A 24,998-nucleotide genomic window follows, 5' to 3' on the forward strand; every position below is an offset into this window, starting at 1 on the left:
TGGTAGAAGAAAAGTTAGGTTTTACACAACATCCAACTTAGTCATTAACAGAAATCTGTAAAAGTAGTGCTTGATCTTAATACAAATAAAAACATGAACAGGTTTTGCTGTTCGATTTCTTCCCTGCCTTTTCCCATAGAGTTCCTGAGATAATCTCCTCTTCCTTCCCTTCTGTATTATTTATTCCTTGGGGGCATAGACCCTCATGCTTCTCCTCCTGCTTCTTGTAAGAATCATCTCAGATTCTTCTTTCCGAGTTCCTTTGTGGAAATAGCTCCAAATACGTATTGATCACCTCTGTATCCTTTTGGTTATGTAGATATTACGAACAGGGGAAGAATTAGATTTTAGCTAATATCCAACAGAGTTCTTTAACTTCCTTGACACTACTTGTGTCTGAGAAGAAACTGAATTGATGTTTCTAATCTTATGGTTCTCTCATTTTATTTAGGAAAAAATGACTGTCTCTCATGAAAAATCTCTTGAGATCATCCCCACAACTATTCCACAGTAAAGGCCAATTGCCTCACTTTGATTAGACCTTTAGATTCTTCTCAGGCTTACCCTTACCTCTAGTGCAGTACTAAGAACCCCAAATCTACCTTCGGAATTTGCAAAGCAATATTGTTGAATATTTTTTTTTCTTTCTGTAGCAATTTAGATGTAGTTGAAGATAGGAACGATCTTCTGGTGTTATCTGAACTCTGTACCCCTGTTAGTTATTTACCAACTTAGAGCCTTCTGGTCAGTTCTAGATCAAAGAGCAGGCCCTCTGACGTCATGCCCTTGGAAGGCAGACATGGAGAGTACTAGAATGTCCTGAGTTCTGAACATGTGAGCTCCCAGGCAAACAGAGCAGTTATTTTACTTCTGATATTGGCCAGAATGAATATCATCATCCTGTTCCAAATGGCATTCTTTCTAAACCTCCTTTCTTTCATCTATTCTCCATTTCCTCCAGAAGATGAGGAATGTGTTTGAGTGCACGTTGTCAGTTGTCACTTGGAAATTGGTGGGCCTGTAAGGGACACTGTGACTGAGACCTGGCTTGTTGATTGACCATTACTGCTAGATGAGAGAACAAGAAGCCAGCTCCTTTCTTCCCCTAGAGAAAATACCAAAGAGAACAGACAGCCATGGTAGTCATCCAACTGGAGTGATTCAGATAAGTCCCCATTTGGTGGGATCCAAGACTGCAGATCAGATCACATTGCTCAGGAGACCTGGGACCATCAAGATAATTGGGGCATCCTACCAGCCCTCCTTTTTAGTTGATGTATAATGTGCCTGCAGAAAAATAGAGTCATGTAACCAAATCAAGCCAAGAGGTAAAATGCTTCCCTCACCTAGGTTTCTTCATGCCGCATGTCATCATCTCTGCACTCACTGACAAACTCTTTCTCATTACAGTCCCATTCCTGAGTTTCCTGTAAATGAAATCATGGAGCACGTACTCCATTGTGTCTAGCTTCTTTCACCCAACAGTTTTATGTTGTGCATATCAGTTCATTCTTTATTGCCAAGTATTCCCGAGTGAATAGATCCAATTTGTTAATCCTTTCTCTTGTTGACCAGCATTCAGATTTTTTTTTTCACTTTCTTGGCTATTATAAATGTGAAGCTGCTATCAGCAAGTTCTCTATTCCTCTCATTCCTTTTTAGATTTAGGTTAGGTTTAAGTGTTGGGTAAACAGTAGTTGGATGTTTACCTTTGTAAGAAAGCTTCAAGTCCTTTCCCAAAGTAATTGTACCAGTTTACACTCCAGGAAGCAATGCATAAAGAAGCTTATGCATGTGGGTTCCAGGTGCTCCAGTTTTTCTAAGCATTTGTACAATGTTGGTTTTTTAATTTAGGTCTTTTCACTGGAGATGTGGTAGCATCTCATTCTGTTTTTTTTTTTTTTTTAATTTGCATTTTCTTAACAACATGAACTCATTGGCCATTAATATATATATTTTTAAATGTGTCTTTTAAAATAATTTTGGTTGTTTTTTTCTTTTGTCTACATTCAAATTGGGTTGTTTTCTTCTTAATACTAATTTAGGAGGACTAAGGATGTAGCTCACTGGTAAGAGTGTTTGCCTAGTAGGCATGATGCTTTAAAGGATTCAAGCCTCAGTACCATCAAAATTAAAAAATAAAAAAACAACTTATGAATTGGTAGGAGTTTTTAGACATATTGTGGATAAAATTATTTTGCAGAAGTTTTCATGCAAATATATTTTCCCAGTGTGCAGCATACCTTTTATTTCCTTGTGTCTTTTTGATGAGCAGGTTTGAGTTTTATAGTAATTAATTAAAATTTTTAATTTTCTTTGAGTATTCTTGGTTAACCAAATATTGTTTACCTCTCCAAACTTTTATGATCCATCACCAGTTAATTTTTATGTAGGGGTTAAGTAGAGGTCAGTTTTTTTTTTTGTTTTGTTTTGTTTTTTTTCCCCATAAACTTTCTCAGTTGTTCCTTAACATGATTTGTTGAAGGGACTTCACTTTCCTCATTGAATTGCTTTGGCACCTTTGTTGAAAATCGGTTGCCCATGTACATTGGTCTGTTTCAAAGAAACCTAAAAAATGTATAGACCACGTGTCAGTACTTGCAGAAAGTCTAGGAAATAATAGTTCATGTTGGTCAGCCTTAATAAGCCTCAAGTGACTGACATCGTCTTCCACTTGTGTATTAGGGAATATTTGTGTCTAAGATTACTGAAAGAAGCTGAGTGTGGTGGGAGACATTATTTTGCTTGTGTTCTGAAGCTAACCCTGCTGAAGCCTTCAGAAGTTCCAGCATTCTTATGTTAAATATGATGTTGTTCTTATCTGCACAGAAACATATCATAAAACCAAGGTCCAGCCTGAGGCTTCAGGCAACTTCAAGGAAAACTAAATATTTTAACTTCACTTTTCATATTAGAAAAACTGGGTATGTGCAGGTTTGAAAAATGAATGATTTGGAACTCATTCTAATTAAATGTGAGTCAACAAAAAACAAGACTCTTAGAAAATACATTTTTCATAATATAAAGAAACTTGTGAGGAAAAAATTGTTTTAGTAACGAGCATATTGTATACAAAAGCAGATCTGACTTTAAACAAGCCTTGTCTAAGGGTAGAATTTCTACTTGGAAAGGTTTTTGTGTACAGTTTTACTTATTTGAATACAGTACAGTTTTTACTATTTGAATATAGGAAAACTTTTATTTCTTTTAAAAGATGCCTTGATTTGAAAACCAAAGGATTAAGAGAGTAAGAAATACACCAAAATTATTCTAAGAGTCTGCTAGCTAACTTTCTGTAACAAATGCCTGTGATAATTACAAAGAAAAAAGGTTTATTTCGACTCACAGTTTTGAAGGCCCCACTAATGATGAGGTGACTTTATTGCTTTTGGGCCAAAAAGCACCATGTTATGTTGGGAAACTGTGGCAGAGCAAAACTGCTTATGTCACAAGCCAGGGAGCAAGGGAAAAGGAAAAGTCTGGGGTCCCATACTCTCCTCTCAGGCCTCCCCTAAGGACTTCCCACAAGGCCCCACCCTCCTCCTGCAGATGCAGCTGCCTCCCAGTAGCACTACCCTGGAAGCTGAGCCTTTAGCACATGGGCCTTTGGGGGACATTGAAGATCTCAATGATTTTTCAGACTAGGATAGTGACGATTATCTCTTCTGACAACCAAAAGTTCAGAATTTGGTGATTTTGAAGTACGTTGGTGTGGTGAAGTGGTTAGCACAAGGCTGTGGGGCTGGACTGCCTGGGCTGGCACATGTGCTCTGCTGCTGGCCAGAGATGAAGGAATGGCCTCCACGTGCTTCTGCCTCAGTGGGTAGAATCAGGGCACCTGCCTGCAGGGGGCGTTGGAGCAGGCAGTGCTGAGGGCTAGCCTGCTTCACAGCACTGTGTAACTGCTGGCTGGCACCAGTACACCTCTTTCACAATAGAACACCACAAGAAAATGATTTTTTTTAAGAAATAGGATTGTAAAAAGCCAAAGTATCACACTGTCCTACAATTCAGAGATCTCACTATTCCTAGTAGTGCTCCGCAGTTGGTTGAACTGGTCTGGTTTTACTGTTATTACTGTTCTCACCCAAAAGGATATAGAATTAAAGGGTTTTCTTTTTAGTCTTTGGGAGATATATGTCTTGAAATTACCAGGAGTGCTGTATGTTAATTATTGAAGTTCTGTCTGTATAGAATTTTATAAAGAAAGATGTATTTCACATCTTCTCACACTCAGGAAAAATACAACATCCAGTCACTTGAAATACTGCCTTCCCTAGCCTGTGTTTGGACTTGCATGGCTGTGCTGAGCTCCTGGCCTCAGTTCTGCTCTCTCTAGCATTTCCTGGCAGGAGCAGGAATAAGAGGCGCGCTGAGGAGAAGTGGCCATGGCCAGGACAGGCCTTTCCGCATTTGGCTTCTCTGCACTGCCCCGGCAAGTGGGACGCGTCTGGCTTTCACAGTAGCTACTCCTTCACATTTATAAGGGTTGATGACCCTAGAAACAAAACCCAACTCAGGTCAAACCAGAATGTCAACTTGCACACGACTCATGATGTAGTTTCAGTTGAAACCATGATGCCTTGGTCGCACTTCTGCACGGTGGCACTGGACGCCCTTGTGCTCTTTTGTAGCCATTGTCTTTGTTGTGCATATGAAGTGAGATTCTGAGGAAAATGGATTTCCTGATGACAGCTGACTTGCTGGGTCTACTGTATTGAAGAGGAGACTTCTCACGAGGCCTGCTTAACGCAGGTGAGTTTCCTTTATGTTCTCAGTGTTTGGGAAATGCCACACAGACGCACAGAGAATGGGATGTGGCACTTGTGATTTGACATGCTGAAGAAACCCATTCAGCAAGGTAACTTGTCTGTGGAGGCCGATCTGTGCCAGCTGGCCCTTTCTCATCTAGCAACAACTCCACACTAATTTTCAGTTGGCCATCCCTCCTGTGCCTCAGAAAAAAAGGAGCCCAAGGGCGAACCCCCTCAGGTTCTTGTAACTCAGCATGGTTTGCCTGCAGCTGCCTGGTTTTCCTTGCTTTCTATTTCAGTGTGTGTGGGGTCCTTTCTCAACTCCAAGGCTCTGGGCCCCATCCCCATCTGCATCCCCTCTCACCTTCTCTGACTGTACACCACTCATCCACATTGACTTTTTCCTTTGAGCACTGAAACAACCTCCAGTCTTCTCCATTTTTAAAAACTTAACCTGTCAGTATCACCCTGCTTTTTATTTACCTCTCCATTTACTTCTGCCAGGCTCCCACTTTGGGAAGTACCATCTCTTTTCTGTCTCCATTTCTGTGCTCTTGCCTAACACTCAGGCTGTTTCTCTCTGGATTCTATACTTGTGACCAAATGGATCCTGCTCTAGGCTCCCTAAAATGCTTTCTGTTGTCAGATTGTTAGATGTATTAGGATCCTTATCTTCCATGACCTCTTTGATACTCGGTGTTTGATACTTTCTCCTCTCTGGCCTTCTTGACCCTTCCCTCTCTGACTTTTTCTCCTCATTGCTCTTTGCAGGTTCTTTCTGTCCATTTCTAAGCTCCATGCTGTTTTTTAGATGCCATCAAAGCATCTCCACCCTGATACCTTGCATGGCACCTCATATTCAACAGGTGATCCAAGTTGCTAAGCTTTGGAATCTGTATCTTATTGATTGGACTCTTCTCTCTCCTCATCTTCAAAATCTACTAAGAAACCAAATCTGGTTGAAATTCTGCCTATCAGCAATTCAGCTCCATCTGCCTTTTCTCTCTCCAGTGTGTCCTTCTTGGTTACTGTCACCTTTTACCTAAATAACTACAGTAGCAACCTTCTCCCTGCTCTCCATATTCTCCTAAGTGTGTTCTTACTGCACTTGGTGATGCTTCTCAAGCCATTACTCTGCTCAACTCATACCTACCTTTAGTATAATGTCCTGCACCTGTTGCATGAGTGCTGAAGAATTCATGGGAAATCGGGAAGAGAGTTCTTGCCTACTGCACATGGCAGAACTACATGAAAATCACTGGACATCAGCCACTCTGCCCTCCAGAGCTCCTGGCTGTTGTCTTTGCATCCCTTCCTCCATCCTTCTTCCACTCACATTTTCATGCTACCAGGCCCAGCCTCTTCTCCCTGGGGTAACCCTACCATATTTCTCCCCTATTTTTTATCTAGAGCAGCTCAGTTATTCCCTGAATGTCTCGATCCTAAAGTTTTATCCCTGTCTTGTCTTAGTTCAGATCCGCAAGAAACAAGTACTGAATGAGGATGCATTCTGGTCAGACTTCTCTATGTAAGAGCTGTGGACCTTTTCTGGACATCTTTAAAATCTAACTTCCAAGGTTCATTTAACTAAAGTGTGGCCCTGTGTGACTGATAGTAGTGGTTAGTGAGGTTTGCTGTGATGGTGATAATGATTGCTCTTATCCTTAAAAACATCACCACTTACAGGTTTCCATCCTCAATCTGTCTGACCAGATGAGAGCCCCTCTTATATGTGCCATGGAAAAGGAAGGATGGCAGCATCTTAGGCACCATCCCACGCCTAGCCTAGAATCTGGGGTGTAGTTATGTACTTTGACCTCAGTGGATGTTTTTTTGAACAAATTAACTAAGCAGGTGACTTGTAGAAAGAACATTTCCTATTATGCTATGTGTCTTACCTTTAAAAAGTTACCCCCTTAAGAGATAAAACAGCAAAACATGACTTATCCTCCAGGGTGTGTCTGAATCTTGCGTTACAGAGTTACCTTGAGCAGCCTCTCTGAGTGTCAGATCGTGAAACAGCTCTACCCAGGACCTTTGTCCAGCTCTGCAGTTCTTTAATTCTGTGAGAATTGTGTGGGGATGGGTCTGGATTATGTTTTCAGGATACTCAAGAGTTTTCCTCGTGCTTCTGTTTTTTCCTGTTAGCTGATGAGGTTGCTTGGATTTGTAGGTTCTTTCCTAGTTGCAGGGAGTTTTTCAGGCTGGCTGTAATGAGAGGGTCTCATAAAACCACAGAGAACTCTGGTATATTCTCCTCAACTTAAACACAGTGTTCCTTCTTATTTTCACTTTTGATCTGTGTTTCTGGGCTGACTTCTTTAATTACATTTTTAAAATTAAGCATCAGAAATAATATTTTCATGCCTGTGTCATTGACATTCTTCAAACTTTCATGCATGCCAAATCGGGAACCTCCTGCAGGACTTTGAATTCTGATTTCTTTTCTTCAGATATGTACATACATATGCACATACATGTGCACACACGCGCACACACACACTTTTTAGAGTGTATCTTCATGTAAATATATGTATACTTTTTATATTCTAACTTTAGTGGAAAAATTCATAACATAAGTGAGCAGTTCAACAGTATTAAATGCATTCACATTACTGTGCAACCGTCACCACTGTCCACCTCCAGAATTCCTTTCGTCTTGCAGAACTGAAAGTCTGTATCCATTAAAATACAAATCTCTATTCCCTCACGGAAGAAAGAAGAAAACTCCATTCTTCTTTCCTTCCCTATGAATTTGATGAGTCTAGTTACCTAATATGAGTAGAACCACATAACCACATAGTATTTGTCTTTTTGTGACTGACTTCTTTCCCTTAGCCTAAGGTCTTTAAGGTTCATCCTTGTAGCATTGACGGTGACATTCCATGGTGTGTTTGCTGTCCATTCATCCATAATAAGCACTTGGGTTCCTCTAACTTTTGGCTACCATGAATAGTAAGTACCACTGTGTATGGGCGTGTACAAATTGAGTCCCTGTCTTCAAATTCTTCTGGATCTGATGACTTTTTCATCTTAATCTCTTGATATTATCTATTGCTTTCATGAACTCCTGCCTTCCTCTTTAGTCCATTTACTTCTTTTCCCCCATTACCTTTGGGCCATTTTCCCAGTACAAATAGTCCTCCATTTATGTTGGGACTATGTCCATATAAACCCACCAAAAGCTGAAAGTAATATAAGTAAAAAAATGCATTTAATACTCCTAAACTGCAGAATATTGTGGCTTAGCAACACAGTACAGTGAAGAGTAGTTACTCGCATGATCACATGACTGACAGGGAGCTGCAGTGCCTAGCATCACTGGTCTAGGAAATGATCAAAATGCAAAAAGTATGGTTTCTGCTGAATGCATTTTGTTTTAACACTATCATGAAGTCAAAAAATGATAAATTGAATCATTGTAAGTTGGGATCCATCTGTAATGTTCCTACCGTCAAAATTCTCACGTTTCAGTAATACTCTTACTGAACTGCTGCATGGAGAAAACAGTCTGACAGCTAAGAAATACGATTTGTTCCCCCCTCATACACACCCACCAATTCCTACTGTTTTCTGTAGGTGTGTCATGGGCTCCTCTAAGTTGAAGAAAAAAATCTCTTGGCAGTAGGGCATATTTATGTGTCTATTGATATTCTGTGTTTTGAAATTTAACTGTGAATAGTAATAACTTCTTCAATCAGCAGTCCTATAATTGTGATTTTGTTCTTTTTTCTTATGAAGACAACGACAATTATAGAACTTGTATAGAAAAATAATGTACACAGTAGACCTACATAAAGGCAACCACTATTAACATTTTTGATTCATATTCCTCCATTTTTTAATGCAAATTTTATATATTAAAGATCATATAAGCATCCCTGGTCACAAAAAATATCTGTATAAAATTTTTTTGACTTTATGGAGCTGAGAAACATTTATAGGGTATTCATTAGCTTACATTTCCTTTTTCCAATTATATAAAGAATGTTTCTTATAGAAAATATCAAACACCTCAAGATTATAAAGTAAAATATAAATTCTCTTTTCTGCCCCTTCATAAACTTTTAAAATTTATTTTTTAAATTTGTTCTTTTTAGTTATACATGACAGTAAATGTATTATACAGACATGGCCTTCATAAACTTTTTAATGTATTAATTTTTTTTCTCATTTCAAAATTAGCTTCTTCTCCTCGTATGCTCTCCTTCCTTCCCAATCTTCTTCCCTCCTTAGCACCTTCTTTTGCTCCCTCTCCCTAATAATATCGACATCACATTTATATGTGCTTTTATAGTCAGCATTTCACCTATTTTGTGATTTCCAATGTCATTAAGTATTCCTGGAAAACCATTATTAAGCACATGGGTTTACTCTGATGTATTTTGCCCATGCTTCCCTCTACTTTTAGATGTTCAGGTTATTCTTAGTTTCATGTCGAAGTACATTCTTGTTATCTTCCTGTGTGAAGATGTTTATCAAAGTTCTTTTGGGCCTTGGTGGTCTTTCTTTCCTTCAGTGGCTTGCTCTTTCTGGTGTTCATCTTTGGGAACTTGATGGATTGAAAAAATCTTGCTGTATTTCAATGTCCCCCCCCTCCCCCTTTAATTTACTCTTTGTGTGAGTTTTTGTTTTACCTTTGCAAATATTATATATTATCCTGCTACAGGTATGTTATTTTTTGCTCTCCTTTGGATTGCGTTTGCTGGATTTTAACATCTAGACATTTGTAGTAGGTTACTCAGGTCACCTTGCCTTGTGCTATCTTTTCCACTGCAGTTTATAAAGCTGAGTCTTCCTTTCCCATCCAAAAATTCAGAAATGTTTCCTTTTGTTCAGTTTCCATTTTATCCTCTTACAGGGTCTCAAAATACTGAGGCTGGCTTTGAACTTGGGATCCTCCTGCCACAGCCTCCTGAGCTACTTGGATTATAGGCATGCACCAGTGCACCCAGTTTACATTGAACTCCTTGATCTCAGAATTAGTTTTGGTAAATATTATGAAGTGGGAATTTCTATAATATTATTTGGTTCTTTTGTTTATCCATATTCCCTATACAGCTGTGGTGCAAACCAGAATATGTGCTTTTCCTTATTTTAGTGACTTGGTTGTTCCACTAGGGAAAATGAGGAGACCTATGGGAGGGAAGAGCCAGGCAGAGGAACTGGAACCCTCCCAGCAGCTACCCCTTGCTCAGAACTTGCCCTGCTCCTCCTGCCCTGATGCTCAGCATAGGCTGCTGGGCCAGAAGGTAAAGGCAGGAAGGACAATTAATAGGCCTGTAAGAGCTGGGGACTAGGCTGGAGGTGGATCAGAGTGAGGCTTTCTGTCTTGACTCTGCTTTAGTTATTCATGAGAGATAAGTATCCAGGACTTAACTCACTGGAAGTTATTTGAACCTCAGATCCAAGGTGTAGGGCAGCTTGTGGTGAAAAGAGCCTCAGCCCAAAAAGTGAGAAATCTTGAGTCTGATTCAGCTATCCTTCAGCTATCTGTGTAACACTGCAAGTCTCCTAGCTTTGCCATTTCTCAACTCGAGGAATGAGGGAATTGAGATGAATACTCTTTTAGACCCATTGTGAATTAAAGTCTAGGCAAGTGGCAGAGCTAACTTTGTCATGATTGTTGGGACATTTCTTGGTGGCCAGTTCATCTTTCTCTAATGAGGTCAGCAAGTATGATACCAAGTTTAGTAAGATGATGGACAGATGTTATTTAATACCCCACCTTGGAAGAATCTGTGCTCCTTACCTTCCCTGACTATTTTTAATCTACTGTAAACTTGCATTGTGAAAGATTTCTGTTTTTCTTGCTAACTTCTTTCCTCCAGCCACTGCTTGTGTTTAAGAATTAAAGAAAGATGAGGTAATAAGAAAATCCAGAATGGATTCATGTCTCTGACCTCACCCTGCCACTTGCCCAGAGCTGTTAATTTTTTTTAAAGGCTGAAATAAAACTATGAACACTGCTTTGGAAAGTGTGAAGCATCAAAGTGATAACACTAATGGCTAGAAGATGTAAATACTTGTTAAATTTTTATTATTGATATTAATAAATTATTACTTATTAACATATTAGTAACGAAATTTCATTGAGAAAACAGCCTGAGGCCAAAACTTTTTAATTTCAACATTTTTCTATTAATATATTGTTACTAGAAAAGTAGCCCAAACTATATCGTAAATAGTTTTTACAATATAAAGTTGTCTATTAGTCAGTCCATTACGCTTGAGGTGTTTTAATCTTCATCTCCCACCTTTTGATTTCTAGCATAGGTGAATATAACTTATATAACACACAAGGATAATTCAGACTGGTAAGTGGTGGTCTTTCTCAAGCTTAGATTCCTTTCTCAAGCTTAGAAATGAAAATTTCTATGACTTTTACATTTTCCTCTTGAAGGATGTATTTGCTAAATATGACACAATGACCTCTGGAAATCTGTAGAACTTAACATGTAGTCTGAATAAAACTAGGAGTTTCTGTACTCCAGGAACTAATAGCACTACATGCTAAATAAAGCAAAAGTGTTTATATGTAGCTGCAACCTTTGTTTTTTTTTTTTTTTTAATTGTGTTATGTATCACATGAGAGCACTGAAAAGTAGCCTTTAACATAAGCCATGAATGGATATGATCTTCAGAGGAAACAGTTCCTTTGATAATTAAGCTTTAATTTCTCACTGTGAACTTCTTTGATCTCATAATATTTTTAAAACAGTCCTGGGGATTTACTTTCAAGACTTCCAAACCAATTATTGTTTCTCAAAAGCCATAATATATTCATGGGTTGGTATTTCTAAAAGATCCTATTTTTAAATTCCTGTTAAGTTTATTTTTCTTGGTGTGCTTATCTAGGGCATAATTTTTTTTGCTGCAGGTCACATGATTCCTCCCGTCCGTAACACACGCACTTAAAATTTTCACTTCCTGATTGAGCCATTAAGGTTACGTAAACTGTAAATCAGCCTAAATACCTCAGAGCAGGAATTTTAAGGGGAAAATGCTGTTTTCTTTTCTCTTTACTATTAACCCCTAAGCATCAGAGTTAGTGTGTGCTTGCCCATTTGTACTTGGAGACAAGAGGCTATTAGGAGATTTTTTTGTTGCTGAGGTTTCTTCCCTTTCAGATTGAGTTGGACTTTGCTTTCATTATAAAAAAATAATGTGCCAGCTAGATAGACTGCGGGGCGCTACAGTCCAGGACTGAGAGATTCATTTACTTACTACTCTTTCACAAGCCGAGTGAAGAGCACAGCAGCTCCCAAAAGGTAACGATCTGGTATTTCAGATGCGCAAGTGGCCGTTGAGCCTTTTGCCGTCTGGTAACAGTGACAGTGACTTCCAGCAGGCAGGATGACTTGTTTTATCACAGATCTTAACGCTCTATCACGAGTACTCAAAGCAGTTTGAGGTTGTCATAGTAACAGCATGACATTTGGAGGGTCTTGTTTAGTAGTTCTTTAGCCCGAATTAATTAATTTTATCAACCCTGGTATTTTTCCTCCTTTCTGACAAGGGCTGTATACTTGCTCAAAGGTAGATACTGTGTTCTTTAAGTCTTGATGACTGTAGTTCAAGAACTTAACATTTTGTAAGTGGTTTCAGTAAAGGAATAAGATTGGTACTGGTTGATATCAGGTTAACATAGGTTTTTAATTACTCTATAGAATCAGACTATCGTTGTAGGACCAGGATCTAGTTTTACATAAAGAGGTGAGTTACGGGAGCTGTTCCCAAGGTGTAATTGTGACTTAATTCCAGTGACTACAACTATCTTTGCTTTGATTTGGATATATTTAGATTAAGAATTGGGGACAACAGAAGAGAGAGGTGTCAGAATTTCAGGAAAAAATTATTTCTTTTAAAATGCAACAAAGATACAGCTCCAAAAACATGTTCCATAAAAGGAAAATTATCAATAAAATTGGCTTTATCAAACTGAGAAATTCAATCCTCTTTGAAGCTCCAAAATATAATAAAACAAATTCTCCTTTAGAAAAGTTTGTGGAAATTCTTTATTGTTGAAAAGTAGGTCGAGATCCTCTGTGAGGAAAGCTGTGTGGCAGGAATTCTTGCCAGTCATGGTGAGCGGTGAACAAGGAAGCCTGTCTCTTGGGCAGGGGGAGGGTCAGGAGAAAGAATGGCCTGGACTAGGTCTGGATGCTGGGGCTTAAAAAGTATCAGCTGTACAGTGCTTTTGTTTTCCTGTAAAAGTGGCCAGGGAAATGAGTTTTGTAGGTGCACGACTGGTGCCACCATCCTTATGTTGTGTGGGTGTTCGCCGTGGGCATGCAGAGTGGGGTGGTTGCATGTGCAGCCAGCAGCCTGAGAGGTGCTAAGGCTCCGCCAGTGATGTCAGGAGTTACGAGACAGCAGTTTCAAAACACGGCGGTAAACAAGGTCAAAGTGTCCCATTTTGCTGGAAGAAGGTTTGTTTTTATGAGCCGGACAGTACATGGATGAAGTAATTTTTCAAAACAAACTTCACATTTGTGTGTGTGTGTGTGTGTGTGTGTGTGTGTGTGTGTGTGTTTCAGATTTAAAAAAAAAAGCAAAAAAAAAAAAAAAAAAAAAACCAGCCAGATGAGATTTAATAGTGCTTAACATTTTTAAGCAGAACTTTGTTTTGTGGATTTTTTTCTGTCTTTAGTTGGCTTTTCTGTTTTTTGTTTTGTTTTGTTTTGTTTTTCATAGAAGAAATAAGAATACTTCTGATCTAAAATTCTTAAAAGTGCTTTGACAGGGCAAGATGGGACCCAGTCCTTTCAGAGCATAGCACACAGCAGTCACCACCAGTAGTGAGCGATTCCCTCTAGTTTTGTGCCTTTGGTTCCTATTTGGACAGGCGTAAACAAGAAAGTTAATGGCGCAGAATACTGCTGACTGTGGGCTCTCGTCTTAATGCATTTTCCAACCTTGAACCTGAGAATGCCAGAGGCGTGAGTCTCTGGGCATTCGTGATAGCAGTCATCTGCTGGCCGCAGGGTTCCCCAGGTAACAAGTGGGTGTCCCCGTCGTTTGTGTCTGTGTAGTAACAACAACAGTGGTGCCACGTGGCGCCCAGAGGTCGCCTCAGTCTGCCCTGGGGATTCCTGGTCCCCAGAAGTGTCTGCAGTGTCTCCGAGATGAACTGTGAACTTGGGGCATCTTCAGAGGTGCAGGCACTGTGAGTTCCAGGGCAAACCTGGGTGTCAGTACACACTCGTCTTTTAAAACGAAAGCAGGGGCCTTGAGGAAGAAATAAATGCCGTCATCTCATGCCCAACCTGCTCACCGTGCCGGAACGCAAAGTAAGTGTTGTTTGTTTCTTTGTTAGTCAGTCTTCTGCGTGTTTTTTCTTGCTAACATTGTTAGACACTCAATATCTGCCAAATGCCAAGTTTTTCCCCCCTTCATTGGAAAGTGGGAGATGGAGTTTGTTAAATAGCTAATTACTTCTTTTCTCTTTTCCCATATCTAGCATGCTGGCTTGCTTTTTAGAGATAGCAAGAGACCGAAATGCATTATCAAAGAGAAAACAAAAAGTTCTTTTTTCTCTTTCTTTCTTTCTTTCTTTTTTTTTTAAAAAAACCCAAGAACAGTGTCATTAGGTAAGTGACAGTGACACTGACAAGGCTGTTTATGTGGTGTGGCCAGGAACTCCTTAGCAAGACAGCTCCAGCTCGCAGCTCTGATTTCCATTTGGAAGCAGCAAGGGTACCTGTCCTTGGGGCAGGTGTGAAGGCAGAGGGTCCCCAAGTGGAAACTGCGCTGAAGCCAGGTGGAAAGGGGTCATGGGCAAAAGGCTGTAATTAAATAACCTGTTGGGAAATGGAAAGGAGCTGAGGGAACATACATTATTTAATGATGTTGGGGATTAAAACGCTTAATATAAAGATGGGACAGAATGTGTAGACACCTAAGTCAGCAGAAACTGAGCTTTTCCTTCGTGTTAGAAAGTTTTGTGAATTATAGATTGATGGAGAGTGTTCATTCACTTTTAGAACATAAGTAAGAGGCTTCTTCACCTACACAGATGTTTGTTAGCCCCAGCCTAAATATGACACTCGGCCAGTTTCCATTCTTTGCTCTTTGTGCTGATCCTGTCTCCAGAGATGTTACATGGCTTCTTTAATTTTTAATACAAAGTTCTGTGGTTTGGAAAATGCAAAACAAATAGAAATGCAGAGTCTTTGTGATTTTTAATTAAATTATCTTCCCTTATAAAGCAGACTGATTTTTGCCACAGACTGTTGTTGAATTTTCCTGTTTGAATAATAATGCTTTGAAGGTAGGAGGAGTGGCAACATGACTTGTTGCAGAAGCAGGGGTCTTCTAATCTAGTGTGGAATCTTGTATGGATTTAAGTGAAAGCATCAGTGTCTTAGGGACTCACCTTTCCTCTCACAGTGGTGATGATAGGATCTGGGGTAGCTGTGTTTCCTTTGAAACATTCCAGGTTCCTCGTATGAATGTCCCCGAATTATTAATTCAGCAAACATCTCTAAGTATTTTCTTTATTTATAATATACTGATGTGGCCAGAGCTATGATTTTTTTCACAATTAAATTTACAGAGATTCAATATGTAAATGAAAGACCAAGAGCAGTTCGAGACAAGGGTGAGTGAGCAGAGCATTAGTACCGAAATGGTCTTGTAAAGATGGTGCCAAGCTCGCAGGACTGTTCCCTTGTGAGCTGCCCCTCCTAATTAAAGGGGAAGGTGGCCGCCATCTGTCTTCTTTCATTCAAGGCAGTAGGGGGCCTGGGGTGGAAGGAAGCACCCCCCCTTATTTTTCTCCCACTCTTTTTTATAGCCAGCTTTCTCCCTAGTCAGTGACCCAGAAGGTCATTGAAGATCTGTCTGTCTCAGAATGAATAGTAACATAAGCATGCATGGCACTTGTGACAAAAAGTTTATAACGTGCTTTTATCCATTTAGAATTCCACTTAAATTAGGTCTGAGAGTATTGTAATCTCTGTGTTGCTGTCTCTATCCCTTTTGTTACTGCGGACACTATTGGCAGGAAAAGTGGGGAGTTTTACTTTTATTGATTTTACTTTTTCATGGAAAGATTTTCACATTCCACTGGGTACAATTGGAAGATGGCAGCACGTGGCTGTGTGCAAGCTGTGTGGGGTGTGCAGGAATATTATTCTTACCAAAATCAAGGGTACCTGTTAATTTACAGTGCACGCTGCCATCTCGGGAGAATGTGGGCAAGGATGTTAACAGATGTCCAACTTATTCTGTGCTATACTGCAGCTTCTCGGACCAATCACCGGAATAATTCACATTGTTTATCCTTTAGTTAAGCAATAAGCCTTTTAGCCCCTGTCTCATGAGAACATGTTATAGGAGAATTTAGCTAGCTTAGGGCCATGGCTTAATTGCTTTTGAGAGGTAGAATACAATAGAACAAAATGATTGCATTTTCTTTCCTCAGTTTCCCCTGTCAGTGAAATAAATATGTGCTGTTTTTAGAACTAGTTAAGAGAATATGAAATAACGCTTTGTCTTCCCATTAAAACCTTATTAGAACTGAAAAATTCTAAAATTTTTGGTTATTTTTATTTTCAGTTTTTATGTACTTATGTAAAATATTAAGTTATCTAAAATACTTGAGTCTCTCCATACTCTGCTTAGCTCCCAGGCAATAGTATGAACTTGCCAAAATGTGCCAGATTGTAGAACTCAGTGTTCATGACATGGAAATGTGATATTACTTAAAACCATTACAGTATATGTGTAAACGCAAATGGGAGCGTTCTGTCTGTGATTTCCTTTAGAGCTCTTTTTCCCAGTGTTTCACCAACTTGTAATGAACTTTCCTGGAAATGTAGATGCCCTTGTCTTGGGTTTAGGCAGGCGCATGCGGGTTTCTGAAGTTGCTGGTGTCCCGTTTGTGTGATTGACAACTCTGGTGGACAGCAGAGTGTGGAACCGGCAGGTCGTCTTGGCATTTTTATTTCCCTTCATGCAGTAATGTTAGATATTTAAGTAGATTTTTAGCTACCTTTTTAAAGATATAACTTTAAGTAATTCAGTTTTTCCTTTTGTGATTCTAAAGTAATGTGATCAGTACTTTTAACTCACATGACTTGAGAGAGACAGACATGCCAGTGAATATTGGCTGGGAAGAACTTAAACTTCACCACCCTGATGCCCCTTCTGCCAGGAACTCCTGAGAACTTTATATCTGCCATCACTTTAAGAGTCTTCCTCCAGCTCTTCTCACAGTCCACAGCAGTGGGAAACTGTCCTACAGGCAAGGAGGAGGAGGAACCAGTACTAAACTCTGATGGGTGAGAGAGAGGATCCAACCACAGATTTAAGTCACTGATTTTTTTTTTTTTTTCTTTTTTGTACTGGGGATTGAACCCAGGGTTGTTTAACCACTGAGTTACATCCCTAGCCACTTATAATTTTTTATTTTGAGACAGGGTCTCCCTAAGTCTTTAGGGCCTCACTAAGTTGCTAAGGTTTGTCTTGAACTTGCAGTCCTCCTGCCTCAGGCTCCTGAGTTTCTGGGATTATGTGTGGTGAGCCACTGCACCTGGCAAGTCACTAATTCTTGTCAGCTTTCAGTGGGTCATCTGCTGCATCCCAGGAGTAAGCACTTGGCATTCCAGGAGCATGCTGTGTAGTGGGATAAGTCACATATAAGGAAGGAACGCTACAGACTGACAGGTGCTACAGCAGAGGTTGGTACACATGGTGTTTCTAGAGTCCATTGGGGTTAAAGTAAAGTTTTAAGATAGAGCTTTGGTAGGAAAACAAGAATCGTATTTATGATTTCTAAGGTATCTTATGTAATAGAATTTTGGAAATGAATGCCTTTGAAAATTTCTTTATTTTAAGGTTGAGAAGACTAGGATTTATTTCTGAAATTCTAATTCTCAACCCACTGAAAGGCTTTTTCATTCCATAACTAAACTTTTGTTCCATAATAAGAAATCATGGCTACATAAAACATGAGGTTCAAAAAGGTTTTAGAATAACAAATAATGTATTATTAGGAGACTATTTTTTGAATAATGTGTATTTTTTGTTGTTGTTATTGTTTTCTTTTTTTTTTTGGTCCCCTTAGAACTGGGAATTGAGCCCATGGGCACTCTTACCACTGACCTCCATCCTCAGCCCTTTGTATTTTTCACTTTGACAGGGTCTTGCTTAATTGCCAAGGCTGGCCTCCAACTTGAGATCCTCCTTCCTCAGCCTCCCAGAGAGAATGATTGTTTTTTACATGTTAAAAATGGGTACTTGTTTCAGGCCTAGTAGTTCCTGCCTGTAATCTCATCAACTCAGGAGGCAGGAGGCTGAGACAGGAGGATCACAAGTTCAAGGCCAGCCTCAGAAATTTATTGAGGTCTTGTCTTAAAGTTAAAAAAAAAAAAAAAAAAAAAGAGCTGGGGATTTAGCTCAGTGGTAGAGCGCCCCTGGTTTCAAAACCTAGTACTAACACACACACACACAAAAAAAAAAAAAAAAAAAAAAAAAAAAAAAAAAAAAAAGAAAAAAAAGGGGGGGGGTACTGTGTCAAATTGAATACGTAATACATCAAAACTTTACATGCCAAGATATATAGCTTGGGGAGACAGTGAACTTGAAGGTGTCTTGCATCTCTGGATATAGGGGAGAAGGCATCTTCTCATCCCCTTTTGTTACATTCCCAAGAGACAGAATTTCAGTCCCAGGGCCCTACTTGGCCTTCCTTGTGGATGATCTCGCTGGAGCGTCGCTCAGTGTCGGGCATTGTTGCGGGAGCTGCCTGAAGGCTGCGCTGCTCGACTGGACAGGGAAGGTAGTGCTCAGCAGGACTCTGGGGTGCATAGGCAGAACCTGCCTTTGTCTCCACAGCCTGACCGCGTGGACCAGGGCCTGGCACTGTTCTTGAAGAGCTTGAGCTAAGGTTCTGTGCACAGATGAAAGAATGAGAATACGGGCAGAAGGAGGGCGGGGGAGAAGGAGGGAGAAATGAATAAAAGATAGAGGGAAAAGTTAAGCCATGCCACGGATTGTAGGAATCTAGTCTGCAGGCAGGAGGACCTGGAAAGGCCACGTGGATAAGCAGCATTTGAGGCAGACATTGGAAGAAAGGTAGTTGGACCTGAGAACATGAGAGGGTGTCCCTATCCAAGGAAACATGAGTGGAGGCGTCCGCAGCGGTGGGAAGCACTGGTGAACAGAGTGGGCAGTCAGTGACGTAGAGATGCCAGGCAGCAATGTGCAGAAGTGACTGAGGAGACCACCAGATGTCTGAGGTGTGCAGAGGCAAGCTTTAATGTCATAAGACTAAATGACCTCAGCCTTGTATTAAATCCCTGGGGAGCAGTTGAAGAGTTTGATTCAGGAGAGTGGCAGTGGGCTTTCCCTGAAGAAGCCTCCCCTAGTGTCCTCAGAGGGTAGCATGGGCAGTGATGGCTAGAGCTGAGGAGCCTGCAGAGTGTCATGACAGTCCAGGTAGGAGGGGAGCCGCACCTGGAAGAGGGGACACCATTGGGGTGGGGAAGCTAGACAGATGCAAGAGGTAGGACGGGGGAACTGCCCGGAGAGTAGGGGTTGGCTGGTGGGGAGAAAGGTGGAGACAAAAATAGCTCCAGATTTTTGGACCCAGGTGCCCTTCCTTCCATGCCATCTGCCAGCCATTTCCCAGGAGTTATTTCATTTAACCTCCTTGTCCAGTGCAGTGGGCATTTTCATCCTTGTTTCAGAGAGAAAACTAAGGCTTAGAGAACTTCAGTGGTTGGTCCAAAAGTGGACGGCTGATAGGAGTTAGAGCAGGCTTCGTGTGTGGTGTCCCTGCCCCAAGCCCGTGCTCTTCCTACTGCACTTGGTTGTGAAGAGGGCAGATGAGCACATGTCTATTCTGCATATAACTTGTTTAGGTGTTGGTAGGTGTCCTAGTTTTGATGTGCATCAAGCCACTGGAGACTTGGAGCTGAATCTAAGGACAAGGTTAGGACTGAAGATAGGAGTCTAGAAGTTACCTGAATTATCATTTATTCAACACACATTTGCTGAGCGTCCTTAGGGAGAGGTGCACTCTTTTCTTCATAGAGCTTACAGGCTGGTGTGGGAGACTCAATACTGTCAGTTAAGAGTAACACAGCTGGGCCATAAGGACACCTACGAGGGGGAACCTAACCTGGCCTGGGGTCAGGAACCTCAGCAGGCAGTCCTCATACTAAGCACTGGAGTCTTGCAGAGATCCAAGTTAAAAAGTGAGAAAAAGGCTTTTATTCCAGGCAGGGGAGAGAGCATCTACTAAGACCCAGAAGCTATGCTAGGAAATTCAGGTGTTTTTTTTTTTTTTAAGGATATACGTGTGATTTTTAGGCACTGAGGTGACATGATCAGATTTGTGTTTTAGAAGAATTTTCCTGTCTACTGGAGAATACATTTTAGGGAAGCAAGTACTAGAAGTGGGAAAGCTGGGTAGGAGAGCACTGGTGAGTGGAGTCTGGTGAGAGGTGGTGTTTCGGGTGTGGAGGACTCTGGTTGATATGATGTGAGGTGTGGTAGATGTGTGGGAATTTGGACATTTGCTGGGTATGGAAGATGAGGGAGGGAGAGGAATATGAGTTAACATACAGGGTTCCGAACTGAGACAGCTGGTTGGAGAATGTGATGTAGGGCCGCAGTATTAGTAGGTCATACACACGCAAGGATCAGAGAGCTGGTATCCTAAGTGATTGGTGAAGGAAGCTGAAGAACGAGGTGTGGGCAGAGAGAAGATGTCATCGTTGTCCAGTGCAGAAGTGATACGATTCCAGTGACAAGCATGAAGTCATTAGAGTGTGTGGGTGGCAGGAGGGGAGAGGCTGGTTCTTAGAGATGTTGGGAAGCTCAGAGACTGGCATCTTCTGTTTTCATGTGGAGGTTGAAGCCACACACGTGGTGGTGGGACTTGGGACAGCAAGGGGCAGTGTGGGCTTCTTGGCAGCCAGTGAGGTGGTATGGAGGCTGGGCCCCAGCTGTGTGCTGTCCAAGGACTGGTGCACGTGCTGGAGAGGAGAGAGGAGGAGCAGAGAATCAGGGACACACAGGACAAACCTTTGAAAGAGGTGAGGCGGGAGAAGAGCAGGAGGCGTTCTCAGGAAAACAGAAAAGAGGAAGTTGAGAGTTCTGGAAGGCCACAGGGATGGGTGCAGGAGGAGGTGTTCAGCAGTGTCCTCCTAAAGGAAGGCTCAGGGATGGGAGCTGGCAAGAGGGCCTGGATGTGTGAGCAGAGGCTTCGTGACCCACAGAGAGCAGTGCCCTAGTGGCAAAGGTGGAGGGGCTTGCAAGAGATTACGGAATGAATGGAAATTGGTAAGCACAGGCAATGAGTGCTTCTATATTGCAAGAAATTGTAGGTTGAAAGAAAGGAAACAGAGGCTGCAGGAGCCTGCACAGTGACTCTGTTGTAGCACCTAATAACACATCTTGATGTTTTGTATTTCTTTGACAGTCTTCTAGAATTATCTGCTGTGTGTCCTTGGACTAATTATTTAATAGGACATAGAGGTAATGTGGTTTGGCTTCTTGTCCCATTTTGGGAGAAAGAAGACAGCAAAGCTCATGTTTGTTTCTTGGTTTTCTGGCATTTTTTGGGTCTGTTATGTGCCAGGTACCATTGTAACTGCTTTGTAAACATCTCCTTGAGTCTTCCCAACAGCCCAAAGAGGGTAGTCTGATCCTCCCCATTTTATATATAAAGCAAGCAGTGACTGGGGAGCTAAATAACATTTCTAAGGCAAGTAGCAGAACCTGCCCTTGAACTCTCTTTTCTGCCCATAGTGCGCCTCCTGGAGTGCACTGCTCTTCCCTGATAGAACCACGCTCTGCGAGGGCAGGGATTTTGTTCATTGGGTTCACTTCTATCAGACGCCGTACCTGGTAGGTGCTCAGTGCACAGTGCATGTGTGGAGTGAAGGATGGGATCATTGTGTACTCTGTGGTCATGTCCAAATGACTGTGTGTTGGAACACCACACCCCTTCTGTAATTCGCTGTGGGGCCAGGGAGAGTGCATAGACCTGTGAGGACACTATGGGCTCATGGGGACTCATCCCCATGGTACAGTGTGAGGATGTTTTTCTATCCACCCTTCAGGTTGAGCGTACCTGCCTGGGCTGAAGTGGGGGGGGGAGTTGGGTTCCATGCCCTGTCAGTAACTCCCATTCCCAGGAGTCCAGGCGAGGTCCCCTACAGCTCTGTCCCACAACCAGGATCCATCTCTTATTCGCCTGTAGTCCACAGTGGTCTAGTGTAACACCTAAGTACTATGGGTGCTTTCAGGAAATCCTCAAATTAGATATTTTTGAAGCATTCCTAAAGTTCTCTTCTTTTGTTATTCCAGAATCCTCTCACTACCTCTCTTCACACACCCCCCTCCTACTTTAGTTTGTTACCAATTTTATGAATATACCTCCTTACTTTTGCTTTTAAAATGAAATACATGGCAATACAAAGAGAGCCATGTAAACTGAAATTGTATTATTTACATTTTGTACCATTTTTTACCTCTCAGTTCATTTCTTTTGATTCTCAATAATTGAAGATCATTGATAACTCTATTCAGTACTATTTTATAAGCTTATTTTTCCTCTGGAGAATGGTGAATTATGATTAAAGTTTGACCAAAAAATATGTAAATCAGAATTAGGCACCATTCAATGTATATCACTATTTGCTTCATATTCTTACCTTTAATTGTGCAAGTGTATGATGATGATTTCTAGCAGAGCTAAGGTAAATGTGAATTTCTTTTCCCTGTAGAAAGAATGACATGGTCTAGAAGAATAATTGCTAGGCTTATGTGTTTCTTAAATACATGGATACATGGGTCTGTGGGCATACTTATTCTGTTTCATTTATGCCGCCTTATATAATATTTTTTATCTTAAAAAAAAAAGCTCTAAACTAAATTATTATCAGTGTAAAACACCTTGGAATTGATATCCAAATCAAGGCCTTGCAAAAACTTTAGTAAGGACTTGTAACCAGTCTGCTTTGTGCCTGACGGGTACCTTTGTGTAGCTTTGAGAAGCCTCAGAGTAGGGCCACTTGTGATTGGTAATGACCAGTCGAAACAGTGAAACCAAAACAGTCAGGAATTTAATTTGTAAACATTTAAATGAGAGGTGGTAGCCTATACAGCCAAACGGAAGGCAGTTATATTTCTTGGAGATATAAAATTAATGTATTTGAAAACACTTCCTCCTAACTTTCCCAAATTCAGAATATTTGCTGGTGCTTCTCTTTTTTAATTTTATTCTGAATCTTTTAATTTAGTTATTAGTAAGGATGGAGACAAATAAGAATTCATTATAAATAAACGTCTCCATTTTATATTCATCAGAACATGGTGAAGACAGATTGGAAAAGACAGTGCTTGACTTGGTTGGACGTGGCGGAGGAAGCCAGCTGCACTGTGGCTCTCCCAGGAAGCACGTCTCTGCCATGATGGAGGTGGTGTTGCTTTAATTGTAATTCTTTCACTCCCTGCTTTGCCAAGCCCAATCACTTCTGTTTTAACATGTGGCAACTTCTCCCTTGGAGACTAACTCAGTCCAAGTTACCATAATACTTAGGACCAGCTACAAAGACATTTCTTCTCCTAAACTGCATGCCAAATCTAAACCAAACTATCTCCTCCTCCCTGGCCATTCAAATAGATCCAACTCTTACATAAAAAGGACAAGAAATATACAGCCCCCCCCCCCTTTTTTTAATGCCTGTTCAAACAGATCAGTAAACAAGGCACGTCATGCCTAGTGTTGTTTTGAGATTGGCCACTTCCTTTTAAAGTTACCTCTGATACTGTATTCATTTTAAGAATTGCACCTGAGATATTCTAGAAGGAAGGAAAACATTGAGACTAGCAGCAGCAAACAATCCGCAATCAGTGCTGATGGAGGAAAGAGGAGTAGCTTAATTACTGGCTTGTAACAGTACCAGGGCTTCTGGATGGCCTTGGCCTTCAGAGGCCCAAGACCAGCAGGGAAGTGGTCCTATTACAAGTGGCCACAGATCATCCACCTGCTGAACAATACTGAGCAAGTAGCACCGGTTCATTTTGCTTTTAAGAAAGCAAGCCTTGCAAAGTAGGGAAAAGATTCTGAATTAAATACACTTGTTCTGATCTGTGAACCTGGTCATTTTCTTGTTGGCATTTGATCCACTTATTATGTGTACCTTTTATTCATCTTTGCTAAAGTAATGATATTCTGTCATCATCTTCATCAGTATAAATAAATTTCCTCATTTTTAAGTAAGAGTTACTTTTCTTTGTTCAGTTTATTGTTTTCAAATATGAGTTACTTTCAACACAATTTTTGTAGGTGGCAATTCTTTGTAATTTATATCTGCTATAGAAAAAAGATCATAGGTAACATATAAGTAGACTGCAAAGGTAACATAGACTGTAAAGCACAATTCAAAAATGTGTGTCAGCGAATTGCTACCAATCTAAGAATTTGTACATTACAGATTATTTGTCATGTATCATTCTGTCATTTTTCTGCTTTCCTACTATGTGGAAATTTTATTTTCACTTGTAATTTTCCTGATTTTTTAAGGCAATTAGCATTTTTATCACATAAATATGCATTGCTAAAGATACTTTGAGGTGTTAAAAATGGTTTAATTCTGTATGTGGACTTTTTGCAGCGTGAGTTTTTTTCTGCACATTGTGTTTGTGAAATTCATCTCTGTTGTTGGTTACAGGTACAGTTCCTTCATCTACATGGCTATAATTTTCTAGTATGTGACCATGTCCCAGTCTATTCACTATCTTGTTGAAGGGAAGAGGGGGAGAAAAGTGAAGTGCTGTGCTTTAGACATGCTGAGCTTGGAATGTCTGTGAGGAATCCAGGGGGCATTGTTGAGTAGCAGGTGGGTGCTCAGTCTGATTCTGGGAAGAGGTCTGAGGTGGCAGTATCAGCACGTGGACAGCATCTGAGGCATTCTCTCTCCAGCTGTTTCTTGATTACTATTTAATTAACCCATCAGTTTTTTTTTTTTTTTATGTTAGCAGGGATTACATTTTATTTCCTAAATGTGTTTGTTTGCATATGTGCACGGTCACTTTGGTGAGATGTGACATACAAGGGAAGAAATGAGAATAGGAGCGTCTAAGAAAAGTGTTTTACAAGCCCGAAGGTGGTATGAAGGTTAAGTATTCAGATTAGTATCTCTCTCAGGGAGTTTTGTGAGATCCAAATGAAACTATGTAGATAAATTTGCTTTGTGGAATGAAACACATAGGACATGTAAT

The 24,998-nt window shown here is 40.7% G+C and overlaps 1 protein-coding gene and 2 long non-coding RNA genes across 3 annotated transcripts in view; 1 reads left to right on the top strand and 2 right to left on the bottom strand.

Moving 5' to 3' along the window:
- The window catches only part of LOC306667527, a 159,459-nt gene that overhangs the window by 39,697 nt on the left and 94,764 nt on the right, over positions 1–24,998 (bottom strand). The window lies entirely within an intron of this gene.
- Positions 1,925–4,625, bottom strand: LOC306667532. Its single transcript, XR_013765590.1, has 2 exons — positions 3,806–4,625; positions 1,925–3,768 (listed from the first exon to the last, which is right to left on the bottom strand). It is a non-coding gene; the product is annotated as an uncharacterized lncRNA (long non-coding RNA).
- Positions 4,706–24,998, top strand: part of LOC306667525 (uncharacterized protein) — a 58,869-nt gene continuing 38,576 nt past the window's right edge. The window contains exon 1 of the mRNA XM_079150211.1: positions 4,706–4,755. The gene's annotated coding sequence lies outside the window, so the exon portion shown is untranslated. The remainder of the gene's footprint in view (positions 4,756–24,998) is intronic.

Source organism: Sciurus vulgaris (genome assembly GCF_902686455.1).
Source record: "Sciurus vulgaris genome assembly, chromosome: 8".
Lineage (NCBI taxonomy): Eukaryota > Metazoa > Chordata > Mammalia > Rodentia > Sciuridae > Sciurus > Sciurus vulgaris.